The sequence below is a fragment of the Uranotaenia lowii genome, chromosome 3, assembly GCF_029784155.1.
Source record: "Uranotaenia lowii strain MFRU-FL chromosome 3, ASM2978415v1, whole genome shotgun sequence".
In the NCBI taxonomy this organism is placed as follows: Eukaryota; Metazoa; Arthropoda; class Insecta; order Diptera; family Culicidae; genus Uranotaenia; species Uranotaenia lowii.
This window is the reverse complement of record NC_073693.1, coordinates 266,130,929-266,155,287: the sequence shown is the minus strand read 5'-3', so window position 1 is coordinate 266,155,287 and position 24,359 is coordinate 266,130,929. Positions and strand designations below refer to the sequence as shown.

At 32.4% G+C, this 24,359-nt stretch overlaps 1 protein-coding gene across 2 annotated transcripts in view; it reads right to left on the bottom strand.

Moving 5' to 3' along the window:
• Positions 1 to 24,359, bottom strand: part of LOC129754158 (diacylglycerol kinase eta-like) — a 418,758-nt gene that overhangs the window by 229,500 nt on the left and 164,899 nt on the right. The gene's annotated exons all lie outside the window — the stretch shown is intronic.

The following is a 24,359-nucleotide window of genomic DNA, read 5'->3' as shown; positions in this document are numbered from 1 at the left end:
AAGTTGATAAAATAAAAATAAAAAGAAGAATTCCAAGAATCTGTTGATATTGACAGCACAGAGTTTATACACTTTTAGTTAAAATTAGGCATCAAAATTTAACTTTCAAGTTGCTAGGTAATTCACATAAGATAAATTAATGATCGATTAAAAGAATTATTCAATATAACGAAAATTAATGATATACAAATTTGTAAATTGATAAGTTTATAAATTTTCCATTGAAGGTTTTAAAGTTCAAAATTTCAAGATCTGTATATTTTAACGGTTTCAATTTGAAAATTGGGTCCTGGAAACGACAGAAGATGGAAACTATATTTTTCTTATTACAAATTTATTTCCAAAGGCTTCCAAGAAAATAATGTTTTCAGAACACAAAAATTTAGAATTAAAAAAAAAACAAACTTATAAAAAATATTTCACCAAGTTTAAATAGTTTTACTTCAAAATTCTGTAAATGTGTTTGAAAATCAAAACTAGATATGACGAAGAAAATGATAAGTTTTTTAACATTTTAGAAGAATTTTTTTTCAAAAACTTTGTCTAACCATTTTAAAAACTTATTAGTAGAATTTAATTGACTCAAAGAAACAGCATTTAGGTGGCTATGATTGAATTATTGATTTGGTCGATTTAAGCGCACTAGTTGCCAAATTTCTTCTATCACCTTTTGTTTAGTGATATAGAGTTTATAAACGTGAAAATGTTTCAGTTTTAGGTTATAACTGATGATATAACAAATCAACGTTAAAGAAAAACCTGATTCGGATTTGGTTTATTATTCATTTAATTCAATTAAGGAATAATATTTTAAAGATGATGATGCTTGATCCAAAAAAGTTGGGTTCTCCAGTTTTGAAAAAATTTGAAAGATTTCATTACAAGTATTTCTGACATTACTAAATAAAGTTTAGAAAAAAATGAATTCATTTAACCAGATTTGTTCAAACCTGCAAAACGATTTTTTTTCTTTCAAAAGATCTAGAACTCAATTTGATTTAAAACTTCATTCATCGCTTTCGAATGTGATGTTGAGCATTTAGAAGAACAAGAAACACAAAATAAAATTGAGACTGTGATTGGTTACTTGAAGAATATTTCATATCAGCACGATGTTTTGTAATTCAAAAATTTTAGCAGGTAATAAAGTAGAGGATACTAGGTTTAAGATTTTATTTTGCTAATTCTGTTGACCATCATTAGTCATGATAATAGCTGTTAATGTATAAAATTAGTATTCGGTGAATCAATTTTGATGTTAAAATGGTTGGATTCAAACTCTTAATTTGTTTCGTTACACTTCTCAATAAAAACATTCTAAAGACGGGGTAGTGTTTTTAAATGTAAAGTTTAATTAGAGTATATATACACAGTAAACGAAAATTACCGAGTTCGGTAATTTTTTACCGAAATCCTAACATGTGTAAATTGTTAAACTGTTCGGTAAATTTTTCGGTGAAAAATAAATGTGACATCCATGCTTCAAAGCAAAGCACTTTTAAAAACATAATAACTGCATTTAAAAAGCAAATTTTATACAAAACAATAGATGAAATGTCATAAACGATTATAGAAAACATTATTTAAGGCAAATCATGGGGGTAAAAATAATTTTCAACAAATTTCCACTATTAAGTAAACAATATGAAATCGAAATTCTGTTAATAAAGAGTGAAAGATCAGGTTAGCACAAGGTACCATTAAAATTGTTATGTTTTTTTACCTAAGAATCATAAACATCTAAAAAAATCATTCTCTAGTACCCCCCCCCCCCCCCCCATTACGTGCTTACGTAATTTGTGAACGACCCCTTAAACACTGTACGATTAAACAAAACGCCACAACTGTCATCTAGAGTGGAATTTACGAAGCAAAAAAAAAACTTTAGGATTTTGTTCACTAACTTAGTATCCTAGAAAATGTGATATATTTACATCATTTTCTATTAAATTCCGCATATAAAAAAAAACGAAAACGAACACACACATATAAGATCTCAGTGAAACTTCAAGTTTCTTTGAAGAGATCTAAATTCTACTTAAGACTAAGCGTACATCTCTCAAGGATATAAAGGCTAGCATTTTACTAATGCTAACACCACCAACCCACAGAAAGAGTACTATGTTTGCCGTGACCAAGAATTGATCTCATGACCTCTGGCTTAGAAGACTTGAACGCTATCCTCTAGGCCACGGTCAGCGGCAAATAAATGGTATAACCTCGTAATCTCATAGTTCAAATCCAAGAAAAAAGTTACCTATTTAAACAAACATATTCAAAAAGCTAAACTTCACTTTTAAATAAATTAAAAAATAAAAAAAAAATGAAGCAATGATTTTTACTATAAGATAAAAAGTTGAACGTTTGTTACGCAAAGATAACCGAATCTTGATAATATGAATAATCTTTCTTGGCGCTTGCTGGTAGTATCATAGGCCTCTACTAATTACGATCAAAATGCATCACTTGTTAGAATATTTGAAATGTTCAATCGCGTATCATCAGTTTTTGATTTTTGTTTATCTCTCAGCACGCTGAAATTTAAACTTTGCTGAGAGCTTTGGCTAAGCTTTATCTAGGCCTAATATTTACTGTACAAAATATCGCTAGATTGTAAGGCATGTTAATTTTAAGTACTCGTTTTATCATTTGGGTTTAAACTGTTGATGCAAAAGATGAGGGTTTTTATGCGCATATGAGTTGTAGGATTGAATTTCATCTTATATGGGCTTTTACCTTCTAATATAGATATGATAAAATGTAATTTTTGAAAAAAAAAACAGAAGCAAATTTTTGAAGATTACATACATACAGTTGATAGAAAATAATGTAAATAGTTACTTGAGTGACCAAATTTCAAAAAAGTAACTAGTGAGTGACCAACTTAAAAAAGCGACAAAGTTATTGAAAAATGACCAACTTCAAGCCCTGGATTTACTAAGATTTTAATTTCATTTTTGGATTTAGCTTCCAATTTGAAATTAAGAATATGGGACAGTTTATGAAATTCACGATATATTTCAGTAAAACCAGTATAAGGATAATATAGGGGAAAACGTGGAGACTAGATCCAATTTTCTTGTTCTCATCATATCTTTTTTTCACATTAACAACCGTCATTTACATTTTCGGACAGCATGTAATTCTTAGTTTATATGTTCCAAAAATAAGAACGATACTGAATCCTGGAGCTAAATTAGAAGCATTGTCGTAGAGTGAAAAAATGTTCTTTAATTAGTTGAAAGAGAATTGATCTTCGATTAAGAGAAATTTAATATCAAAAAGACCGTAATCTTAAAAAGTTAAAAAGTTCTTTTGGCTATTTTGTTTTTTATTCTACTGTTTGTGAGGCTTAGTAGGAAATTTCTTAACACTTTTCTACAACCCTCTGATGATAGTTTACTTAGAGGCGAAAATTTCTTGTTTTTTTGACAAAATAAGTCTTTCAAGTTATTTTTACCAGATTTTTGAAAAAAATATATGCATAATTAATTTCGTGCTAAGCAATAATCTAGAGATCAATTGAACCCAAAACGAACAATTCAGTTAACTATTCTTAGACAAGTTTAGTTCACCATTCCTTTCAACATACTTTTTTAAATTTTAACTTTTTCATGTTGGAAACATAAAAAGTGATGATATAATATCTTCAAATCACACTTTATCAAATTTTTCAATCAAAATTCAATTACTCTAAAAACATTTCTTTAAAGATATTTTTCTAATTTTGGCAGATTTTTCTAGAACATTAGATCTTTGAAAGACATTCCAGTTACGAGATATACAATACCGGCCAAAAGTTTTAGATCACCCCCTCAAAAACATGAAAATTTTGATCGGCAATATCTCAGCCATCTTATCACATGTTGGAATTCTTTTGATCTCATTCAAGAGATCGTGAGCAAAACCTTCTTTGTATGTTTTTGACAAAATGTTAATATTGAGTTTATATGACTGGAAGTTTAGCTTAAAGTTGGGACATTTTTCAAAAACCGAACTTCAAATTCAAACCCGATCATCTCAGGGTGGGGTGGACCAAATTTCAAAATTCGAGTTGTATTCGAATCCTTTTTTCGTACTTATCAAAATACATTTTTTTTTAATTTTGTGCGAAAAATTTGGAATGTACTTAAAAAATATAAAATAGCTACTCAAGTCATCGTCCAAAAGTTTGGGATCACCCCGTAGTATGGTGTAACGACCAAAAGTTTGGGACCAACTTCTTTAGAACATTTGCCAAAGATTCATCATTTTCTGATGATTTTCACCAAATAGTCTGACCGTTGAAAAAAATATGCAAATTTGGCCATATCTAAGTTGTCTGACAAGTTATTGCAGATCAGATTGACTTATTATAAAGCCAAAGGTATTTTTATAAGTACTTACGAAAAAAAGGATTCGAATGCAACTCGTATTTATTTTGGAATATGAGATCATCGGGTTTGATGTTTAAGTTCGGTTGTTGAATAATGTCCGAACTTTAAACTAAATTTAAGTCACTCAATTTTTGACTCACAAAATTCTTGTCAAAACACATTTTTGTTCAGGAAAAACAGCAAAATCGTTTTTTTAACATTAACTTCGGAGAAATATTCAGTTGTTAAATTTTAAACAAGCTAAGTTCTCATAAAAGTGGCAAAGTAGATAAAACACCTCATAAAGTAAATATGCGTTACTGATGTTTTCAAAAAACAGTAACATTTTAAAACCTGCAAAATATTATCAATTAGTTTTAAATTGTATAATTTGTATGGCAAGTATTTTTAGATTTTTTATTTAATTAAACCTTAGGGAACAGTCAACTTATGGATAAGTTAAATAAAAATAAAATCCACTTGGGGAATGATCAAAATTGCCCGTTGAAAAATTGATCAGAAAAAATCAACTTTAAAATTTATTTTTCACAATACAAAGAAGAGTGTTTTTGGAGAATTCAAATTTTCAAAACAAATTGGAGAATTTCCTTTTTTATGTAACTCTCTCTGAACAAATTTAATTGAAGTGTATGGATAGCGCTATTAAAATAATTTTATGAGGGTTTCTGAAATGTTTCGCTTTTTCGTCTATGTACCGCGTGAAAATTCCCGCATTTTCATAAATATCTGGCAAGCCTAAATACGAAATATTATGGTGAACAGAGCGTATTTGGAAAATTCGGATTTTAGCAAACCGAACCAAGAAAACATATAAAATGAAACAAATCCAGGAATCGTTTATTTCGAACACCAATTTTTCACTTAAATCATAAAAAACCGCACAGAAACAATTTTAAGTTTTATTTATTAGATTTTTACAGTGATGTTGAATCTGAAAAATTTCCTTGAGGGATCATTATTTTTTGAGTCATTTGTTGAAATGTGTTCGTCATTCATTGACCAGTAGACTGAGTCTAATTAAAGTCATTTTCGAATTTCCCAAACCCTGAGGTCGTTCTCATGAGCCAATTAAAACTTTTATGTTGGTATGGGAAACTTTAAAATTTTGTTCTGAAAAAAGGACATGACTTTTTCTTTAACTTTGGAACCAAGTCATTGATTTTGAGCCAGTTGATAAAATTTTAGTTTAACAATTGTCTTGAAGACCGTAATATAATATCTCTTTAAAAAAAAAAAGTTAAAACCAGTTCAATGAAGATTCAATCTTTTGACATTGAAAACAGTTGAAATTAACCTGCAGCACTGAAATTTAAAGGAAAACATATATGAGCAAATTAGTCAAGGAATGTTATGTTTGTATTGGGCAGTGTGTTGTGGATTTGAGGAATAAGAAACTGGTCCCAAGTCAACTGAGGCTAAGATTTGATATGATTTTACATAAAATTTAAAATCGTAAACATTTTTGAAGTGCAATTTTATAAAGCATTGTATGCATAACTTTTTGTTTTACAACACTAACCAATTATTTAATGATGAACTCAATTTACAAGTACAGCACCTTTTAACAACCCTGTGCTCGTTGGACAAAATTTTAACTCTTCCCTTGATTCATCCGCTAATGAATATTTCCATCCGAGAGATTTTGATCTGATTTTGACAAGAGCCAAAAAGTGAAATCCAACGTCCGCTAAATTCGCAAAATAGCTTTATCAACGGGACGCACTTTCTTGGAACTTTTTTTTTTTCAACCTCGAGAAGCGAGTTCTGTTCTGTTTTGAGCTCCCTTCTTTCGGTTTTGTTTTAACCATCAGCTAGCTGTTATTTTTGCGTCCGCTAATTTTTCCTTTGAACTTTGAACTGCTCCAAGTCCCCCTGGCATGATAAACAGTCCGTGCAAAGTTGCTTAATGAAGTCAATTATATTATCCATATTCGGTTTGTGGGGCTTCAAACTGAATCAACAGATTCGTTTAATGAGCACATTCGCAGCTCGGATATGAAAAAAACTTTAATTTTACTTTGCTTAGTTATTTCTTTTTAAAGATAACAATGATGTGTTCCCTCTATTCTGTTTTGTGCTTTTCATCACTTTGGGAAGTTCATTATTTTGAAACGCGTAACCCCATCAGTTGCTCTCAAAAGTACTATTGACAAAAACAAGATAAATAATAAATCATCCATTCAGTCGAGAAAGTTGATTGATAAGCTGACGACAAAAATGTATTCCGTAATCTACTGAAATTCTTACCCTGTGATTGACCATTTACCGTCGTGTTTCTCCAGAATGAAGCTGTCGAATTTAATAAGCTAATTTAAAGTCAAACAGCTTCAGCAAAACCAGGAGCTCCCTTGCCGCCAGCTTCCGACCAATCAATCGAGACGAAAACAGATGACAATCGCTCGTTTCGGCAAGTGATCGAAAGTCGGTCGATTCCTTTCCGGTGAGATTCACAATCGGAAAGGCACAGTTTGATTAACTTCCTCTAGTTTGAGCAGTCGTGTCGCCCCATCCCCAGTTTGCCCTATTTCTCAGGAAAAAAATATTCCGGATTGCCACGTCGAACTCGGGATGGTTTGGATAGGAAAATGTTTTACTTAGCTTGGGAAACAGGCAGCAAAACACACAACTTCGGCAAACACAATCGATGAAAATCGGATTTTTCTCCACTGACTTTTTCGATCCCAGCTGAATGGCGAAGGATTGATGTTGCGGCTTAATGGAACAATTTATTAGATCTTCGAAGCATTTGCACAGTGATGCTTTCGGAAACTTAAATAACCATTGAGTGCCTATCACTTAAAAATTTCAACAGTCTCTTCTCTCCATTTAATTAAAATTGTTGCTGAAACTTAAAAACTTTCATATAAGTTTTGACAGAAGCTTGTTCAACGATCTTTACACTGTCATTTCTGTTAAGAGTGGCTCCAGAGAGCTTATACCCATTAGCAATGTTTTCAGACAGTTTCAGCAAAAATGTTGGTCCACCAAAAACCGAAAATGATGCTGCCAGTCCGAACATTGCCTGTGTAAGCTGTTTGGTTGGAAGAAAGGTACGAGTATATTGATTTTTATGTCGATGACGGTGTAAGATGATGACGCTGAAGATGATGGTGGTTCGTTTCTGTAAATACACGTGGAACTGGCAGCAGAAAGATAGGTCGCGGTGGTCCCGTCATGTGCAAAGTAAGATATTAAGAAAATAAACAGCGGCGGTCACCCCACAAAGCAGAATGGACCGTCACTGACGAGAGCAAAAAGACTATAAGTGCGATGAAAATCGATGCCATTAAGTGTTCCAGAACTGAGGATGAGGGTGAAGTTCTGATGATCCAAGAGGTGTCTTCTGGCAGCGCAAAATTTAATCTCGTTATTATTACCAACCATTTCTCATCATAATAAAATGCATTAATATACAAAATTATTGATGAGCAGTCTTTCCAATGACAGCTGAACCTTTAAAAAAATACCATTGAATCTTATAAAATGAGAATTTGGTAAAAAACGAAAGATGAAAAGTCTAAAGATACAAAGCTCAACATTTTTCTTAAGTAATCAGATCATCTTAATCTTCATTCCTCGACACGAATGCCATAAGGATGGTAAAGTGTCGTTAATAAAACTTAAAAAAAAATTAATCTTCATTCCAATATTTTGAAGAACTGAGATCTAATGAGACCAAGTATATTGTATGGAATGAGAAAAAAAAACTAAAATTTGAGTCTGAAAAATCGATTTACCGATAAATCAAATGCAGTGCAACAGAGCCAAAACTGGAATTAATTTTTACGTTAAATTTTTTTCTACTGGAAAATCCGAGATAGCGGTCAAAAATTTTTTCGGATCACAACATACATCGTCGGATAAATGACAATTCCAAAAGTAAAAAAATCACTTAAAAACAGCAAAGCTATCAGGAATTATTATTAAAACTAATTTGTTTTTCGAAACTTGTTTCATTTGGAACCAACTACAGATTACCTGGTAAAACATATTTACTTTATTTTTAAATATTAGGAAACTAAAATAAATTATCTTCATAACGATAGTAAATTTGAGATTATGTATGCAGTAACATAATACAAATAATTCCAAACCGGTCCAAATAATTCCTTGCTCAGCCAACTATTCCACTTTCGTAGTAAAGCGGAAATTTTTTAAAGTATGTAAAAATATATTGCAAATTGCTCATCCACCATCTTTCAGTTAAGTTATTTAATTAATGCATATAAATGAAACTATAAATCCATGAATGTTTGAGAATTGCATTTTAAAATGCATTTATTATTGTTTTAATATGTTTGAAACCTTTAAACAACCCAAGCAACCAAAAGCCTCATTAAAAAGGTCGAACACAGCTTAATCAGCATAATCAATGTGCTGAAGTTCGTTTTATTAAGCCCAAAATTTAAATTCTTATTGAAACTTTGAAGTTCTATTAAAGATTTGAACGGCCTTCTGTTCAGCCCCCAAGTTAACGTTTAGTCAGCAAAAAATCTCTTCTCCTCTCTTAACATCTTTATTCCTCCCATCACCTCAATTCATCTTACTTAATTGCTTTGTTTCTATCTTTGTTCGATATATGCCGGCACGCACGCCAGTTCTGCTACACAATTATTTGATTCGCTTACTCAAGCAATCAAACAACCTAATGAAAAAAATTAGTTCTGATACCAGATTTGAACCGCGATCCTCCGAGATGATATCCAAACATACTACCACGCCTAGATGTTGCCTTACCAGCAGCTGAAATTCGAAGTGGTAATAAGCTTTCCTGGAATACCCCCAAGGGCAGCCAGCGGCCAGTAGAAAAGACACATCCCAAGTAACCAAAAGTCGCATAGATACTTAATCTTGTGCATTAAAAGTTCACATGAGTAAAAGGTCCTCAAGAAAATTGAAAATAAGTGCTTGAATCGGACTTCTGAACGAACATAAAAAGTCTAAAAAAGTAGCATAGAACATTTTTGTGCGTTCCAAGTACCTTTAAAAATCCAGAATTCAATTTGGACTATCGTGCTTCGTTACGAACTTCTTACGAATTTTTTTGGTTCCACGAAGAACTTCTTACGAACTTTTCGGTTCCATGCAGAACTTGTTACGAACGTTTTGGTTCCTTGAGGAACTTCTAAAGAACTTCAATGCAAACGTATAAATCATTTATAAGAAATAAAAAAATGGTTTGTTTTACTGTTTCCGTTGGTGATTGGAACAAAAATGATGTTAGGAAAAAAACATTGGAATGGAAAAGTCCAGGTACATAAATAAATGATACTAAGGGAATACTTTACTTAATCCAAGATAAGTTTCTGCACCAACTTTCCACAAATTCTATAGTTTTTTAACATTAATAATCCATTGTTTAGTTTTTGAGCCAAACAAACAAAAAAATCAAGTTTTGTTGTTTTCAATGATAGTATATATTCACACTGAATCATATTTTCTCATTTACATTGCAATACTTCCTCATTTTCCTTAATTTTCTTCATGGAGTTTTGTCGAAGTTTTCCATTTGATTTTTTCACATGGCTTGGTTTTTTTTTCAAAATCGTTCTTAACTAGTAACAGTCAATCAATCATGCTTGTCTAGATATTTCACTAAAACAAAGCTTTTTTTTCTCGGTCAATGATGAATATGACAAAAATGGGTGAAGGGAGGAACATAAAACAGTAAAAATAATTTAGGATATGTATATTCATCAGCAATATTCATAACTTATAAATTTAAATTATATTCACAATCTTACTACATTTACTCCTCGATGAAAGCAACTCTCACATCAACCGCTACGACACATACAGCAAGAAAAATATTAAATACAACAAACAGCTGATATCAAAGGGGAACTCATCGACGGACACTGTGGAAATGTGGGCCGATAAAATTCATATTTTGCCCAATATTTAATGCCAAAATTTTCTGCCGTGAAAAGCGTGCAATTCTGTTTTTGATTTTCTCCTTGGACAAAAAGCTGACACATTAGAAGCAGAGCGGCTTCCCCAGAACCTAGAGTAAAGTCGTCACTAGTTGACACCGAAGGTAGTTTCTTGCGACCGGAAGCACTTAAATCATCAATCTCTTCGTGCATTTGTGTTTCCGCTAAGAGCAACCGAAAATAATGCGTGCTTCAAATATTTTTTACTGATACATTTTTCAGAATTGTGATTTTTTTCTCCCATCAAGAATCTACAATTTACAAGTAGGGATGAGTCATCCCAGAGGATGAAAATCCCGTATAAAAAAAAATAATACGATTCACAAAATTATTGTTAGTGAAGCAGTACAAAATAAAACTCCTTCAAAAAATCGTACTTTTTCACGAGCTCAGTTTGGCTTTCATTTTCTCTTGTTGAAGATTCCGCAGCACCTCATTGTCGAATGTTTCTTAAAAGAACTCGTTGATTCACCGCTTAGAGTTATTTTTTTTCAATTAGAATTTCAAAGAAAAGGTAAGGCACACATATCACAAAAAAACAAAACCAAACTTTGAAAAACTTACGTTTGTTTTCGAATCGTGCGAGTCTGGTTTGGAAGAAATTGATTGATTATTAATGAATACAAATGTTTACATTTTTTATACTTAGCTTACTTTGAAAAGGTGATAACATGAATCAACTTCAAATTGATGTTTAAAATCACTTCAATATAAGCATTGCCCATGGTACAGGGGTAACGTGTTCAGTTCTCACCACGAAGGTCCAGGTTCAAATCTACAAGCATACACATTGTTTAAAGTAAGTATGAAATTCATTTAAAGAGGAGGTATGTAATAGTCCTACACAGATTTGAGAACATGGTAGATTCCAAATTAAGTAAAAATACATGACAGCGATATTTTTTCCCTTTTCCGTTTTATTGATGGTTTCCTGCAAAGGCTTAATAGCCTTCTACTCAACTTTGATTATAGAACTTAAAAATGTGGATATGAACTTGAACTTTCAGCTGAATAGAAAGCTATACAGCGCTCGAGCAGGGCTGAGTAAGCTTTTAACACTAGAAAGACCGCACCAGTCAAAATGACTGGTGGGACACTTTGTTTGTTGAATATCTTTTAAACACTACGCTCTAAAAATTCGCAAAAAATACGACTTTTCATGAATTTTAAATCTCTACAAAACTGTGTATTTTTTTATTTTTCTAGCTCTTTTAATAAGCGAGAAAAATTTCGCCATGGACACTCGGACCGTGACCAGTCAAAATGACTGATAAAATTCACAAACCTATAACTCAAACAAGATAAATTTTTTTCGCTTGCTTTTGGTTTTATTTGCAATCTACATTCAAGACAAAGAGTCTTAGTTGATTTATGGTGGGCAGGAGTGTGTCATTAGCTATGAAATTATTGATTTTCGATGCGAAGTCATGGAAATTTGTAGAAAAAGTTCTCGGATCGACCGCTGTGTGGCGCTTCAAGCACTTGACTCCCAATTTTTTGGTCTGTTTTGTTGCTCAACTATAATCGAACTTTCTGTCAAAATTTGGCGAAATTTCATCAAGATTTGTAAAAGTTATGTTAGTTTTAATACATGTCCATTCGAGTAATCGAGTAATTTTAGGTGATAAATATGTTTTATACTGAACTAGTTATGAATTGTGTACTTATTTATTCAAATTTGAAGACCTTATGTCTATGAAACAGAAAAATTTAAATGATTTTTTTTTTATATTTGATTATATTTCACACGTTGGTTATCCACCATGGGTGCACGGATTCACCGCAGTTTCTGCCCAAGTATGTATTCACATGCATTCTTAGATTATTAGGTTCGACAAATTTCCAATTCAAGTTCCCTTACAGGTATTCCGGCACCCGTGTATAAAGCTGGCAACTGATTGAACATTCTTATTATAAGAGGAAACACATCTTACCTGTCGGCAACTTACGGGGTTTGAACCCTAGAAATTTCTTGCCGATACCGGGAATCGAACCCAGTACACCTGGCATACCTAGACTAGACTCACGCCAGTCTATCTGATAGACCACATTGGTGCTAAGATTTTCCAAAATGGGTGCACGGAATGGCTGTAAATTTGCCGTTGTTAATTATATAGAAATAAATAGTTTTCAACTTGCTCCAGAACATTAGTCAATCGAAAAACTTTTAAGGAAAAACAAATCAATGTGTACATTTGACCATGTTGATTCATTATTTTTATTTCCACTGTTTTCCGTCGCACGACTTAACTTGATGCATATAATTCCTAAAATTCACTCGATCCATGATAACCGTTTTCCAATTTCTTGTATGTTGATCAGATCTTATCAGATAAATATACAATGGCAAAAACCTGTTTTTAAATAATAAATAAATAAATTTATGATTTCAAGATATAATTGAAATATTTCTTTTCCAGGAATGACAAAACGGAGCTTAAAATAAAAATCGTTATTTAAATAATTATGTCTCAACATGAAAGACATGATTTCGACTTTGGTTTAGTTAAGATTTGTAATAATGCTTTTTAAAAAATTGCAAAAAGTCCAATATTTGATTAAAACGCGGTGAATCCGTGCACCCATAGTGAAAAACCATGTATATAACACAAATTTTCATTTGAATCTTTAAAAGTGTTTATTCTTTACCTTTAACATGCAAAAAAATTGATTTTGGATGAATGGCGGTGAATCCGTGCAATTGGTGAATTGCTCTACTTATATAAAAAATATGCTTAAAAACCTACAATATCAGGTATAATTTATAGGCATCGGGTTGAAAAACTTTAGAGCGATGGATGCTAGAAAACATCTACTAAAACAAAACTGAAGTGAAACCGTCCACCCATGGTCAATAACCATAGCCTTCTAACATGTTTTTATTATTAGATTGATAATGTGTTTCAATTTTTTGATAATTGTTTGACATATTCATTTTATGACATACACGCATTCGTCAACTATGCCAAACTGAGGTGATTCCGGGCACCCATGGTGAAAAAATATTTCAATTTTATAACAAAAATGTTATCAAATTAATAACAAAATAATTCCAAAAGAAAAATTTTAAAAATATTTTGTTAGAAAAAATTTTCCCTTTACCAGTCATTTTGACTGGTCACGGTCCGAATAGGTATATTCAATTTGCCGGTCCTTCTAGTGTTAAGAGACTGTTTTTTGGAACTTTTGGTTACTTGGGATGTTGATTATTACTCAGAAACATTACGAAACGGTTTATAAAAAAACGGAATTCCATGTTTATAACTGTTAAGCATAAAATTATACAAATTCTTGAGTTTATCTTGATATTCAATTAATGAATTGCTTCAACTGACTTATTTATTTATTATATGCCCTTTTGTGAAGTTCGTTCACTTTCATATTCATGAAATAGCGGACAAGTCAAAAAAAGGCTATTTGAGGAACTTTTTGGAACTTCGAGTCCATAGAAGGCTATTTGAGATCCAATTTGTAACTTTTATTCTGAATGATGCGATTGACATGTCACAAAAAAGGCTATTTGCGGAACTTTTCGGAACTTGAAGCCCACAGAAGGCTATTTTAGACCTAATTTGAAACTTTTATACTGTGTGGATGAGATTGACATGTTACAAAAAAGGCTATTTGAGGAACTTCTTGGAACTTAAATTCTATAGAAGGCTATTTGAGGCCCTATTTGAATCTTTAATACTGAGTGATGCGATTGCCGTGTCACAAAAAGGCTATTTGAGGAACCTTTTGTAACTTTCATGCTCACATTCGAGAAACTTTGGTACCAATTATCTTTGGAACCTTTGTTCAGCGAAATTCGAACTTTGGAGGCACGAGTTTAGGTAGATATGGGACTTTTGGTTGCTTGGGAAGCTATTTTTAAATGAAATCACCAAAAAAGTACCTTTAAACTTCAAAATAGTGACTTGACACCTTCAATGAAGTTGTGTATTTTCACAATTATCACAACTCTCTCACACAAAGTAGGCCTTAAAACTCGCTTTGTAAAAGTTAAACGAATTAATCGTTTTAGAGGTTAATTTTAGAAGAAAAAAAAACTATTTTGACTTTTAAGCCTTCAAAACGGCCATGATCACGTTTTTCGAGTTTTAAACCACAATGCCATGGTCCGATCTGGCCCAAATTTAGCACGGGACCTTATACTAGGCCTAGGATTAATTTTAGCCTGCAACGCACATTTCACGGTTTTAAATTGCCCATAGAAATTTGGTACACTCTAATGTTCAATCATAGAAATGTTAGCTACAAATTTCAATAAGACATAAACATATTTGATAATATTAAATCTTTTATGAAATTTAGAAAAAAATGCGTTGTATATTTTAACTTATGTAAAGCATGATTGGGTCAAAGTTCGGTGAATCAGTGTGTCAATGATCTTTTGTGTATGGGAATCGATTGAATATAATGTTTTTCCTATGGGAATTCCGGCATGCAGTTTGCTTTGCTTTTTGCTTTTATAAATCCAACGTTTCAATCCCTCAAGAAGATCCAAAACGGATCGAAACGTTGGATTTATGAAAAAAACAAAAATCAGGAAACTTTTTATCTCTTATTTTCAAAATTCTACATTCTCAGTAGTTAGCATTACAAACTTTAAGAAAGGAAATATTTATCGAACTGATACAAAATGATCTTGAGGATCATAAAAATATTTGTTTGTTCAGATTCTGGGGGCTAAACATTCAGGATTCAGTTTAAAAGCAAAACACAAAAGTATATTTGATAGTGTATTTTTACTATTCGAGCATTGAAATCAATTATTCTATCGAAATTCAACTTTTCATTACTTTTGTCTATTCTCAGAAATGCGTGAAATCCTACTGGTTAAGGTAAAAAATGTATACAAGAATCGTACGAAACTTAGTTACACCTTCTGCCTTGTGTGCGTTTAACAATCAACCAAACAAAATGGTGGCATCCTCTTGTATTTTTTTGTGTTTCCGGCATTTTTTTTCCCGCAAGGGACAGTTCCCGATTTTCAAAAATTAAAATTGAACAAAATTAGAAGAAAGTATTTTTGAAAACAAATAGATAAGTATTTTGAGGTAATATCGTTTGTCAGAAATTTGATGCTTGATTTTTGAAGTAATGTTTTGAAAGTTTTTGACAATTTGTAGTGTGTTGTTTGTTTGTTGTTGAATTATAGAGACTTGTAGTGTGATAGTACATATAACACAAACAAAAAAGGTTTTTTTTAGATTTTTTTATTTAAATATTTTATCAATCAAATGAAAACTTGAACTTTGGTTATGATAATTTCTAAATTTTAATAAAGGTATCGTAAACTAAATTGAAACCGCTGAAAGTATGTAAAATCACGTCAAAGCAAATCTCGTTGTTCTATTTATTCAAAAAAAAACGTAATCTAGGCATGCCAGATACTTTCAGAAAAAAGCGGGACATTTCACGAAAAAAAGCGCGACACAGCCGAAAAAAAGAGGACATTTGAGAAATTTCTGAAAAAAAACTTAATTTTAATAGCCAAACTTATTCGTAAACCATCAGCCAAAGTTGTTCAAAGAGAGTATACTAGGTTTTTGTAACGCGAATTGATTTTACTCAGTTTTTCTTGCATGACTTCTATTTTCACGGTTTTTTTTTGCCATAATCAGAGAAATATGGAGAGAAATATTTCCTACATGTAATTGGCGGATTTGAAACCGCGTATAAAACTTTGTGTAATAATAAGTTTACTTCAAATTTGGTTTAAAAATTTGGAAACTCAAAAATACTTCCATCATTATATACTTTGAACAATTGAGTCTGCAAAGGTGTTGTATGAAATAAGACAATTTATTAAAGATTACGGCGAAAAATTAAGATCTATATGGAGGAAACTTTTTTTTTTTCATTCCAAAGTTATTTCCATTGCATTTGTTGAACAGAACGCTTAACTGAATCAGAATCTTAAGGCAGAAACACAATACAGCGTCGGTCGTCGCGTCACGTCAGCGGTCAACGCTGTCGATAAGTACTAAAACGCGGACGCGACGCACCCGACGATTTTTGCATCACAATTCAGCGTCAAGAGACATCTTAGATGTCCCTTGATGTCGGGTGCGTCGCGTCCGCGTTTTAGTACTTATCGACAGCGTTGACCGCTGGCGTGACGCGACGACCGACGCTGTATTGTGTTTCTGCCTTTACTGTAATGCTATGGACAATACAGTTATTTAGTACTATCTCGTATAAACTTTTGAATATGCTGCTTATTTTGAGGAAAAAGACATATCTATTTGAAAGATTATCTGTGTTGAACCAATGAATTCAAGTTGAGGCAAAAGTTTGACATGGTCCGCTTTTGCGGAACGGATGGCAACCCTACCTTAATCAACCTTTGTTTAAATTAGCAGAAAATTAGTTGACCCAGTTAGGTTGAATAACTAAATTCATATCTCTCTTTTAAAGTTATATTGACATTCGATTTTTTTTTTTCACCAAATTAACTCGATATTTTTGCAGAACTCTCCAAAATTACTCTTGCAATTTAAAGCGTTTGTAAGATTTTTGATATTTTTTTTCCAAATTTCGTTTCAGCATAACGTGTTTTTCTGAAAAAAGGGCTCCTTATGCAGATTCAATTTTGAACTAATGTATAATAACTCCAGTTATAGCTTAAATCTCAGTTTTCAAGATGAGAATTCAATCTAAAACTGTCTAATTTCAACGTATGAATTCACATCAGAACTATAAAGTCGCAACATTGAGATTTTTTTTAATTCCTTTTACTTATTTCTTCATTCAAGTTTTTAGGGTCTACTTTTCCATATATATTCGTAAAGAAAGTGAACAACGGCACCAATCTTTAACACTTAACGTGGAAGCGGTCAAATGATAGTTTTTGAACTTTGAATGATGATTACAATATAATTTTTTTCGCAAATTTAACGACTGGACTATTTTTAATTTAAAAAATACAAGTTTTTTTGCATTTTTAGAAGTTTTTTAAGTATTGTGGTTTTCAGATTGCCTCAAAATAGCAAAAGTAATTCCCATTTTCAAATCAGGCGACCCACACGACGTAAATAACTACCGTCCTATATCAACGTTAAGTGTTTTCAGCAAAGTATTTGAAAAACTTCTAATGAACAGAATTGTACATTTTTTGAACCAGGAAAATATATTATATAAGTTGCAGTATGGATTCAGATCGGGGTCTAGCACGTTAATTGCTATAACTGAATTAGTTGATTCTATTATCTTTGATATCGATTCCAAAAATATCGTTGGTGCATTATTCTTGGATCTTAAGAAAGCTTTTGACACTCTGAATCACGAGATATTATTGTCAAAACTGAATGAATATGGGATAAGAGGCGCAGCAAATGACATTCTTCGCAGCTATTTATCGGGAAGAAAACAGTTTGTTGCTATAGAGAATACAAAAAGCGATTTGAGGAAAATTGATATTGGTGTTCCTCAAGGAAGCAATATTGGCCCGTTACTATTTCTCTTGTATATTAACGATCTCTGTAACTTACCGCTCCATGGCACAGCCCGCTTATTTGCTGATGACACAGCTATTTTTTACCCAGCTGCATCAACCGATATTATCATTCAACAAATGGAGAACGACTTGAAATTACTATCTAAATATTTCAACAAAAACCTTCTTTCTCTTAACTATACAAAAACTAAATACATGTTGTTTCGTTCATCACATAAAAAAATATTGTCATTCAACGATCCAATTATGGAAGGAAATATTATTGAGAGAGTGAATTGCTTTAAGTACTTGGGAATTTACTTGGATGAAACTCTTTCTTGGAGTCGTCACACGGAATATCTGGTTAACAAAATCTCTCCCCTTTGTGGTGTTTTATGGAGGTTGAGGAATTTGGTCCCTCAACACGTTCTTTTTAAGTTTTACTATGCCTTTATTCAGTCCCACCTAAACTACCTAATTTTGATATGGGGAAGGGCCTCTTTATCGCATCTACAGAAACTCCAGACCCTGCAAAATAGATGTTTGAAAAATATTTTCAGACTACCCTTGCTTTTTCCCACTCAACAGCTGTACTCAATGAGAACGCATAATATTTTTCCAATTAAGGAACTTTGTGATTTGCAAACTATTATATATGTTCATGATAATATACACTCAACTACCAATAACCAAAACCTTCATTTTACCACGGGCATGCGAACTCATAATACTCGTCAGTCTGATTACCTGCAACGAAGCCGATCCATGACGTCATTAGGGCAAAAAAGAATTTCATTTATTGGTCCAACTAAATACAATACCTTACCTATTGAAATAAAGACTATCAACAACCGTTCCATGTTCAAAGTCAAAGTAGTACAACTATTTAAAGAAAAAATGAACCGTTAAAAAAGTTGATCAATTGCCAGTTTTTTTATTTTATTAAGTGTATTTTGTAGCCTAGTAGTTTCGTTAAGTTTTTTTTGTAATTTAGTAAATCTAGAAATATATAAATTAAGTGTACCTCATTAATAATAAGTTTTGAATCTCTTCAAAGGAAATCCTTTTCCATTGAGATTCTTTTCGTAATCTAATTCATTTAAATCATACATTTCCTCGCACTACGTTATAAATTTTTGTGTTCTCAGCATGATTAAAGTTTGTTCGCGTTTAAGTTTAATTTGTTTTGCTGCCAGACGTGCTGAGAACAGTAGCGTCCATTACCAGGAGGCTCAAATGAGTTTTTTGGTGTGGGGGAGTGTGGTGGGCCGCTACAAAAAAAAAAATAAAAATAAAATAACGTATGTGGTATACTAGTTCATAAGGCGAGCGGTTGAATAAGTTTTTCTCTGAAATTTTCTTGTTTCTCGACCGATTTCGACAAAATTTATAGTTTTGAAAAGCTTATAAAGTGACTCAAAAAGTTTTTCAGACAATTTTCAGTAACAATCAATTATTTTCAGGTTAGATATTGAAAGTCCCAAAATTTTTTCATGAAAAACCATGTTTCAGGACAGGGTGGATTTGATTTAAATCAAACTGATTTAAATCACTAATCAGAAAGGCTTGATTTAAATCCATGATTTAAATAAAAGTTTTTACTTAAACTCAGTGACTAAAAAATTTAGTCTGTGAATTTAAAATGAAATTTCTTTGGACCTGGTTGATGTTCCGAGTAAAAATCACCTATTAAAAAAGTTTAAAACATGATATTCATATGATATCCATATAATCCATATAGCAAAGCGAATCCCGATTCACATCTGATCTACGTATTTTTCACATACCCTTCGGCCTTCAAATTGAATTTACCTATAACACATACGAAAACTAAGTGAATTCTGTTTGCTACGCGATTTCTGTTTCCTACGTGAAATTCAAATAGGTTTCACATAATTTTTCGAGTGTACGAAGGAATTTGACATAATTTTTCAAATGATCGTCAACTCGCTAATCAGAACTAGGCGTTTTGTTTCGTTGGATGTATACAATGTCGAATCGATGTGAATTTCGTTTGGAAAGCTAAGCTTTTTTTTCTGCCTTTGGTGAATGTATAAAATCATGATTCCTAAATGTTACACATATACAGCCTTTATTCTACTGAGTTAAATATATATCCCAGCTGCATTATATGCTCGAAAAAACTTTGGATGGTAGATTTTTTTTCTCTTTCAAAAGCAGTCTATTGAAAAAAAACTTCTATTTAAATAAAAAAAATCCGATTTAAATCAAATAAATCCGATTTTTTTTATTTTTTTCAAAAAAATCATTGATTTTTATCCACCCTGTTTCAGGAAAAAAAGCTGTAAATCAGTTATCAAGGGCTCGAAATAAATTTCACTTAGTGCCTGTAAAAGCTGAATTTAGAAGCTATATGTCGCACATATAGAACCTTATTGCCTAAACCTCACGTAAACGATGAAAATTTTTCTACTGTAACTTGAACAGCGTTGGAGGTTGTTTGATTGGAAAGTACGGGTTTTACACAACTTTTTTACATTTTTTGTGGCCATGATCTCAAAAAAATGTTTCATATGTGTAACTTATAGCTTCTAACTTTCGCTTTCTCAGACACTAAGTGGTTTTTTTTTTTCGAACACTTGATAACTGATGTTCAGCCTATTTCCTGAAGCATGTTTTTTCATAAATTTTTTTTTGAACTTTCAATAACTTGAAAACAATTGATTGTAACTGAAAGTTGTCTGAAAAGCATATTTGAGTCACGTTATAAGCTTTCCAAAACTTAAATCGGTTGAGATACAAGAGAGTTTCAGCGAAAACAATGTAAGCCGTCATACGACCGCTCAGGGTATGAATAAGTACAGTTGCGTTCAAAAAAGAATGAAATCGCGTGAAGCTGCGCACCCACTTTTAGCTTTGGCAAGCTGCCATTTCTTTCTCGGTTTATATTTTTTCATGAAAATTTCACACAATATAGTTCAACTATCCAACTAACACTCCACAAAATTTGAAGTCTTTACAATGACGGGAAAATTAAGATATAGCTATTCCCGTAAAAAAGGGAAATTTGGAACTGCTTCACTAAATTTCCTGTATCTTTGACAATTTTCATTGAAAAATCTTGAGATTTGGTTCAAAGATGAAAAAATGTTTGATCTAATACCAGGCCACGTTTCGTCAAAATTGATGAACGTGGTCAAAAATGGTGCCGGATTGAAAATCAGGTTAATCATCGCCGAGCAGACGATTTCATTCTTTTTTGGACGAATGTTTGTATGAAAAACATCGTAATCCATGTGTTCTTGGTTTTTTCTTTCACAAAACATAAATTTATAACAAAGAATGTTGTAAATAGCTAAAAACATCATTTGTACTTTGTTTCGAAAGAGAAAATGTTCCAACAGGGTTCAAAATAAAAAAAAAACAGAGTTTCAGTAATGGCCTGCAAATTACACCGATAAACAAATTTGATCCACAATTAAAGCGAATATTCTATTCACTCTTTTGTTTCAATACCAGCTCTGTTGGAACAATTTCTATTTCTAAACAAAGTAAGAATGAAGTTCCTATCAATTTACAACATTCTTTGTAATAAATGTTCTTTTTGTGAAAGAAAAACGAATAATATATAGATTACGATGTTTTCCATACAAACATCCGTCCAAAAAAGAATGAAATCGTCTGCTGGGCGATAATGAACCTCATTTTCAATCCGGCACTATTTTTGATCACATTCATCGATTTTGACGAAACTTGGACTGGTATTAGATCAAACATTTTTACATCTTTGGATCAAATCTCAAGATTTTTCAATGAAAATTGGCAAAGATACAGGAAATTTAGTGAAGCAGTTCCAAATTTCCCTTTTTTTACGGGAATAGCTATATCTTAATTTCCCGTCATTGTAAAGACTTCAAATTTTGTGGAGTGTTAGTTGGATAGTTGAACTATATTGTGTGAAATTTACATGAAAAAATATAAACCGAGAGAGAAATGGCAGCTTGTCAAAGCTAAAAGTGGGTGCGCAGCTTCACGCGATTTCATTCTTTTTTGAACGCAACTGTATATACAAAGTGTCGGTTTATTTAGTGTTAAATATTTACAATTTAAACCCAACTTCCATGTTTTAAATCTTCACAGTTGTTAAAAGTTTATATAATTTAAACATTTTTTACATTCTCTGCAGTGCATAATCCGTGAGAGCTAAGAAATAGTTTATGGTCAAGACATTTTTCTACGACGAACCTTTGCTAGATAAATGTATGCGCTTTGATAAAAAATCTATTTTTCTAATGAAATTCACGACATTTTACGGCATTTTACTCATGAATATGCTGACATTTTCCCGCTCTTCCCGAATGGTTTACAAAGTTTCTGTGAGAAAGTTTTGTCATGGTGAAATAAATGAATTTTAGGATTTGATAGATTTTTATACGGGAAAAATACTCGATAAATAATTTTCCCGGTTTTGAATTGAATTTCTAGGTTTTTTTTTCAGGTTTTTCCGGTCCCACCTGGCCACCCTGCTATTGACTCAGTGGAATCACCACACTTTGAGGTGGCGTAGGGAAAAAAATTTGTGCTACTGGATTCAGGGGATTCAATAACAGTTCACAAAAAAGAATGTCGATAATGAATGAGTCTCGTGAAAGGCACGTTTTTAAATGAACCATTCTTTTTTTAGTCATTAAAATTCGTTCAGGATTCGTAACTAGGTTCAAGACGGTATATGTTTGTCATGTGGTACTATTTAACCAAACAAATAGTGAACTTTGAATCCTCTTTTTAAAGTTATTAATAATGTAACTTTTGATAGCTTGAGTAAACTCATACTCAAGAATATTCTGAGAAACTATTCAGAATTAGGGCAAAAGTTTGATGTTTCATGTTCCTCCCAACTCGTTTTCAAATTAAAACAATCTTCTTGTGCTAGGGGAGATAAGGGCATAATGGCCTCCATAGGGAAAACGCTGATTTAAACATAGAGAACAGCTATAATATGTGAATCACATATTTGTTTCGTGTTCAGACACTCAAGTAGTTTTCTGCCTAATCGGATGAAACTTGAAAAAGTAGATAAAAACGTTTAAAAATGCATTTTAAATTTTTTTTTTGCCGAAAGCTGAAAACCAGTCATTGTAAGGGCATAATGAGAACTCCCTGGAGCAGTATAAGCAACATTAATCGGGGCATGATGAGCGTTTTTTGCCGGGGAATCTAGCAGCGAATTCGACTCGATGAAGTCAACTGAATAATAGAGCTACAGCCTGACTTGTTTCATCTGACGATTTGGCCTATTGGTAAGGTGTCGGAGAGGAAATCAGTAGATCCGAGTTCGATTCCTGGCCAAGGTGGTTTTTTTTTCATTTATCATTCAGGATCGATGCATTTTGCACTAAACGGTGAGGCGTCGATTCATCAAACAAAGCAATAACAAAATAATCAAGGTCTGTTTGTAGAATTCAAACAATTAGCACATGTTCATACATTGTTTCTGGTGTTTTGTTTGACGGATGATGCTACTAGCTGTATAGTATAATGTAACAATAAAAAAAATCAATCATGAATGTTATGTGAAAAAAAATCCCCTCGAACAGGTATCGAGCTCGAGTCTACTGATTACTTCTCCGACACCTTACCAATAGGCCATATCGTGTGATAAAACAAGTCAAGCTATAGCTATAATATTCAGTTGACTCCATCGAGTTGAATTCGCTGCTAGATTAAACGGCAAAAAACACTCATCGTGCCCTGATTAATAGTGCTCTGTTCGCCCCAGGTCAACAAATTTAAGTAAGAACGCGTTTCAAAATTGATTAAAGTGAAAAATCAAAAATTTTATGATGTTGAAAATTGAGAAACAATGTGTAGATCATGTTGCAGTGCGTACATTTCAGATCAAGATGATTTAAAGGTCATTAAAGCTTATTTAGTGGTGCTCAAAAATTATAATATTTTCGTCACTTGAGAACCTAGCTGGTAATTATTTAATGTTTCAGTAAAGATGAAAAAGATATTTCTTTTTTGGTGAAAAATAATTACTACCAAATAGTACGAAACAAATCCTCATGAAAATTTGTTTAAGAAAATACGAACTTTTGTAGAAAAAAGGAGTGCTTATTATGCCCTGGGTGCTCGTAATGCCCTTATCTACCCAATTTCAAAGTTTCAAATTTTAGTTTAAAGTAAAATTAATAAAATTGTTGAAGAGTAAATTTGGCTCTATTCTAGAAACTTGATCTGGCAGAAAACTCCCTTGTTAAACCTCGACCCATAAATTTTCCAATTACAAAGCGCGAATAAACTGTGATATCATCTCTTATACCTTGAACAATAAATGTGTGCTGTTATCTCGTCACCCAAAAAGCAGCAGATTGATATCAGAAGGGCGTGTGGAATGTTAATATTAAACCACATTGTTGCGCGATCTCATTTGAAATTGTTTCCTCGTTCAAAGCGAATGTAATCCGCGCGAATCTTTTCATAATAATTCTTTTCACGCTTTCCATGGGAAAGACGAAACCTGCGTACACACATATATTTCGCGACCCCGGAATCATCATTCGGATCAAAAGCCGCCTGCCTCATAAATCCGTCGGCGGCTTTTGTTATCCGCGCTACGCCGCCGTTTATACATCGCTAGAACAC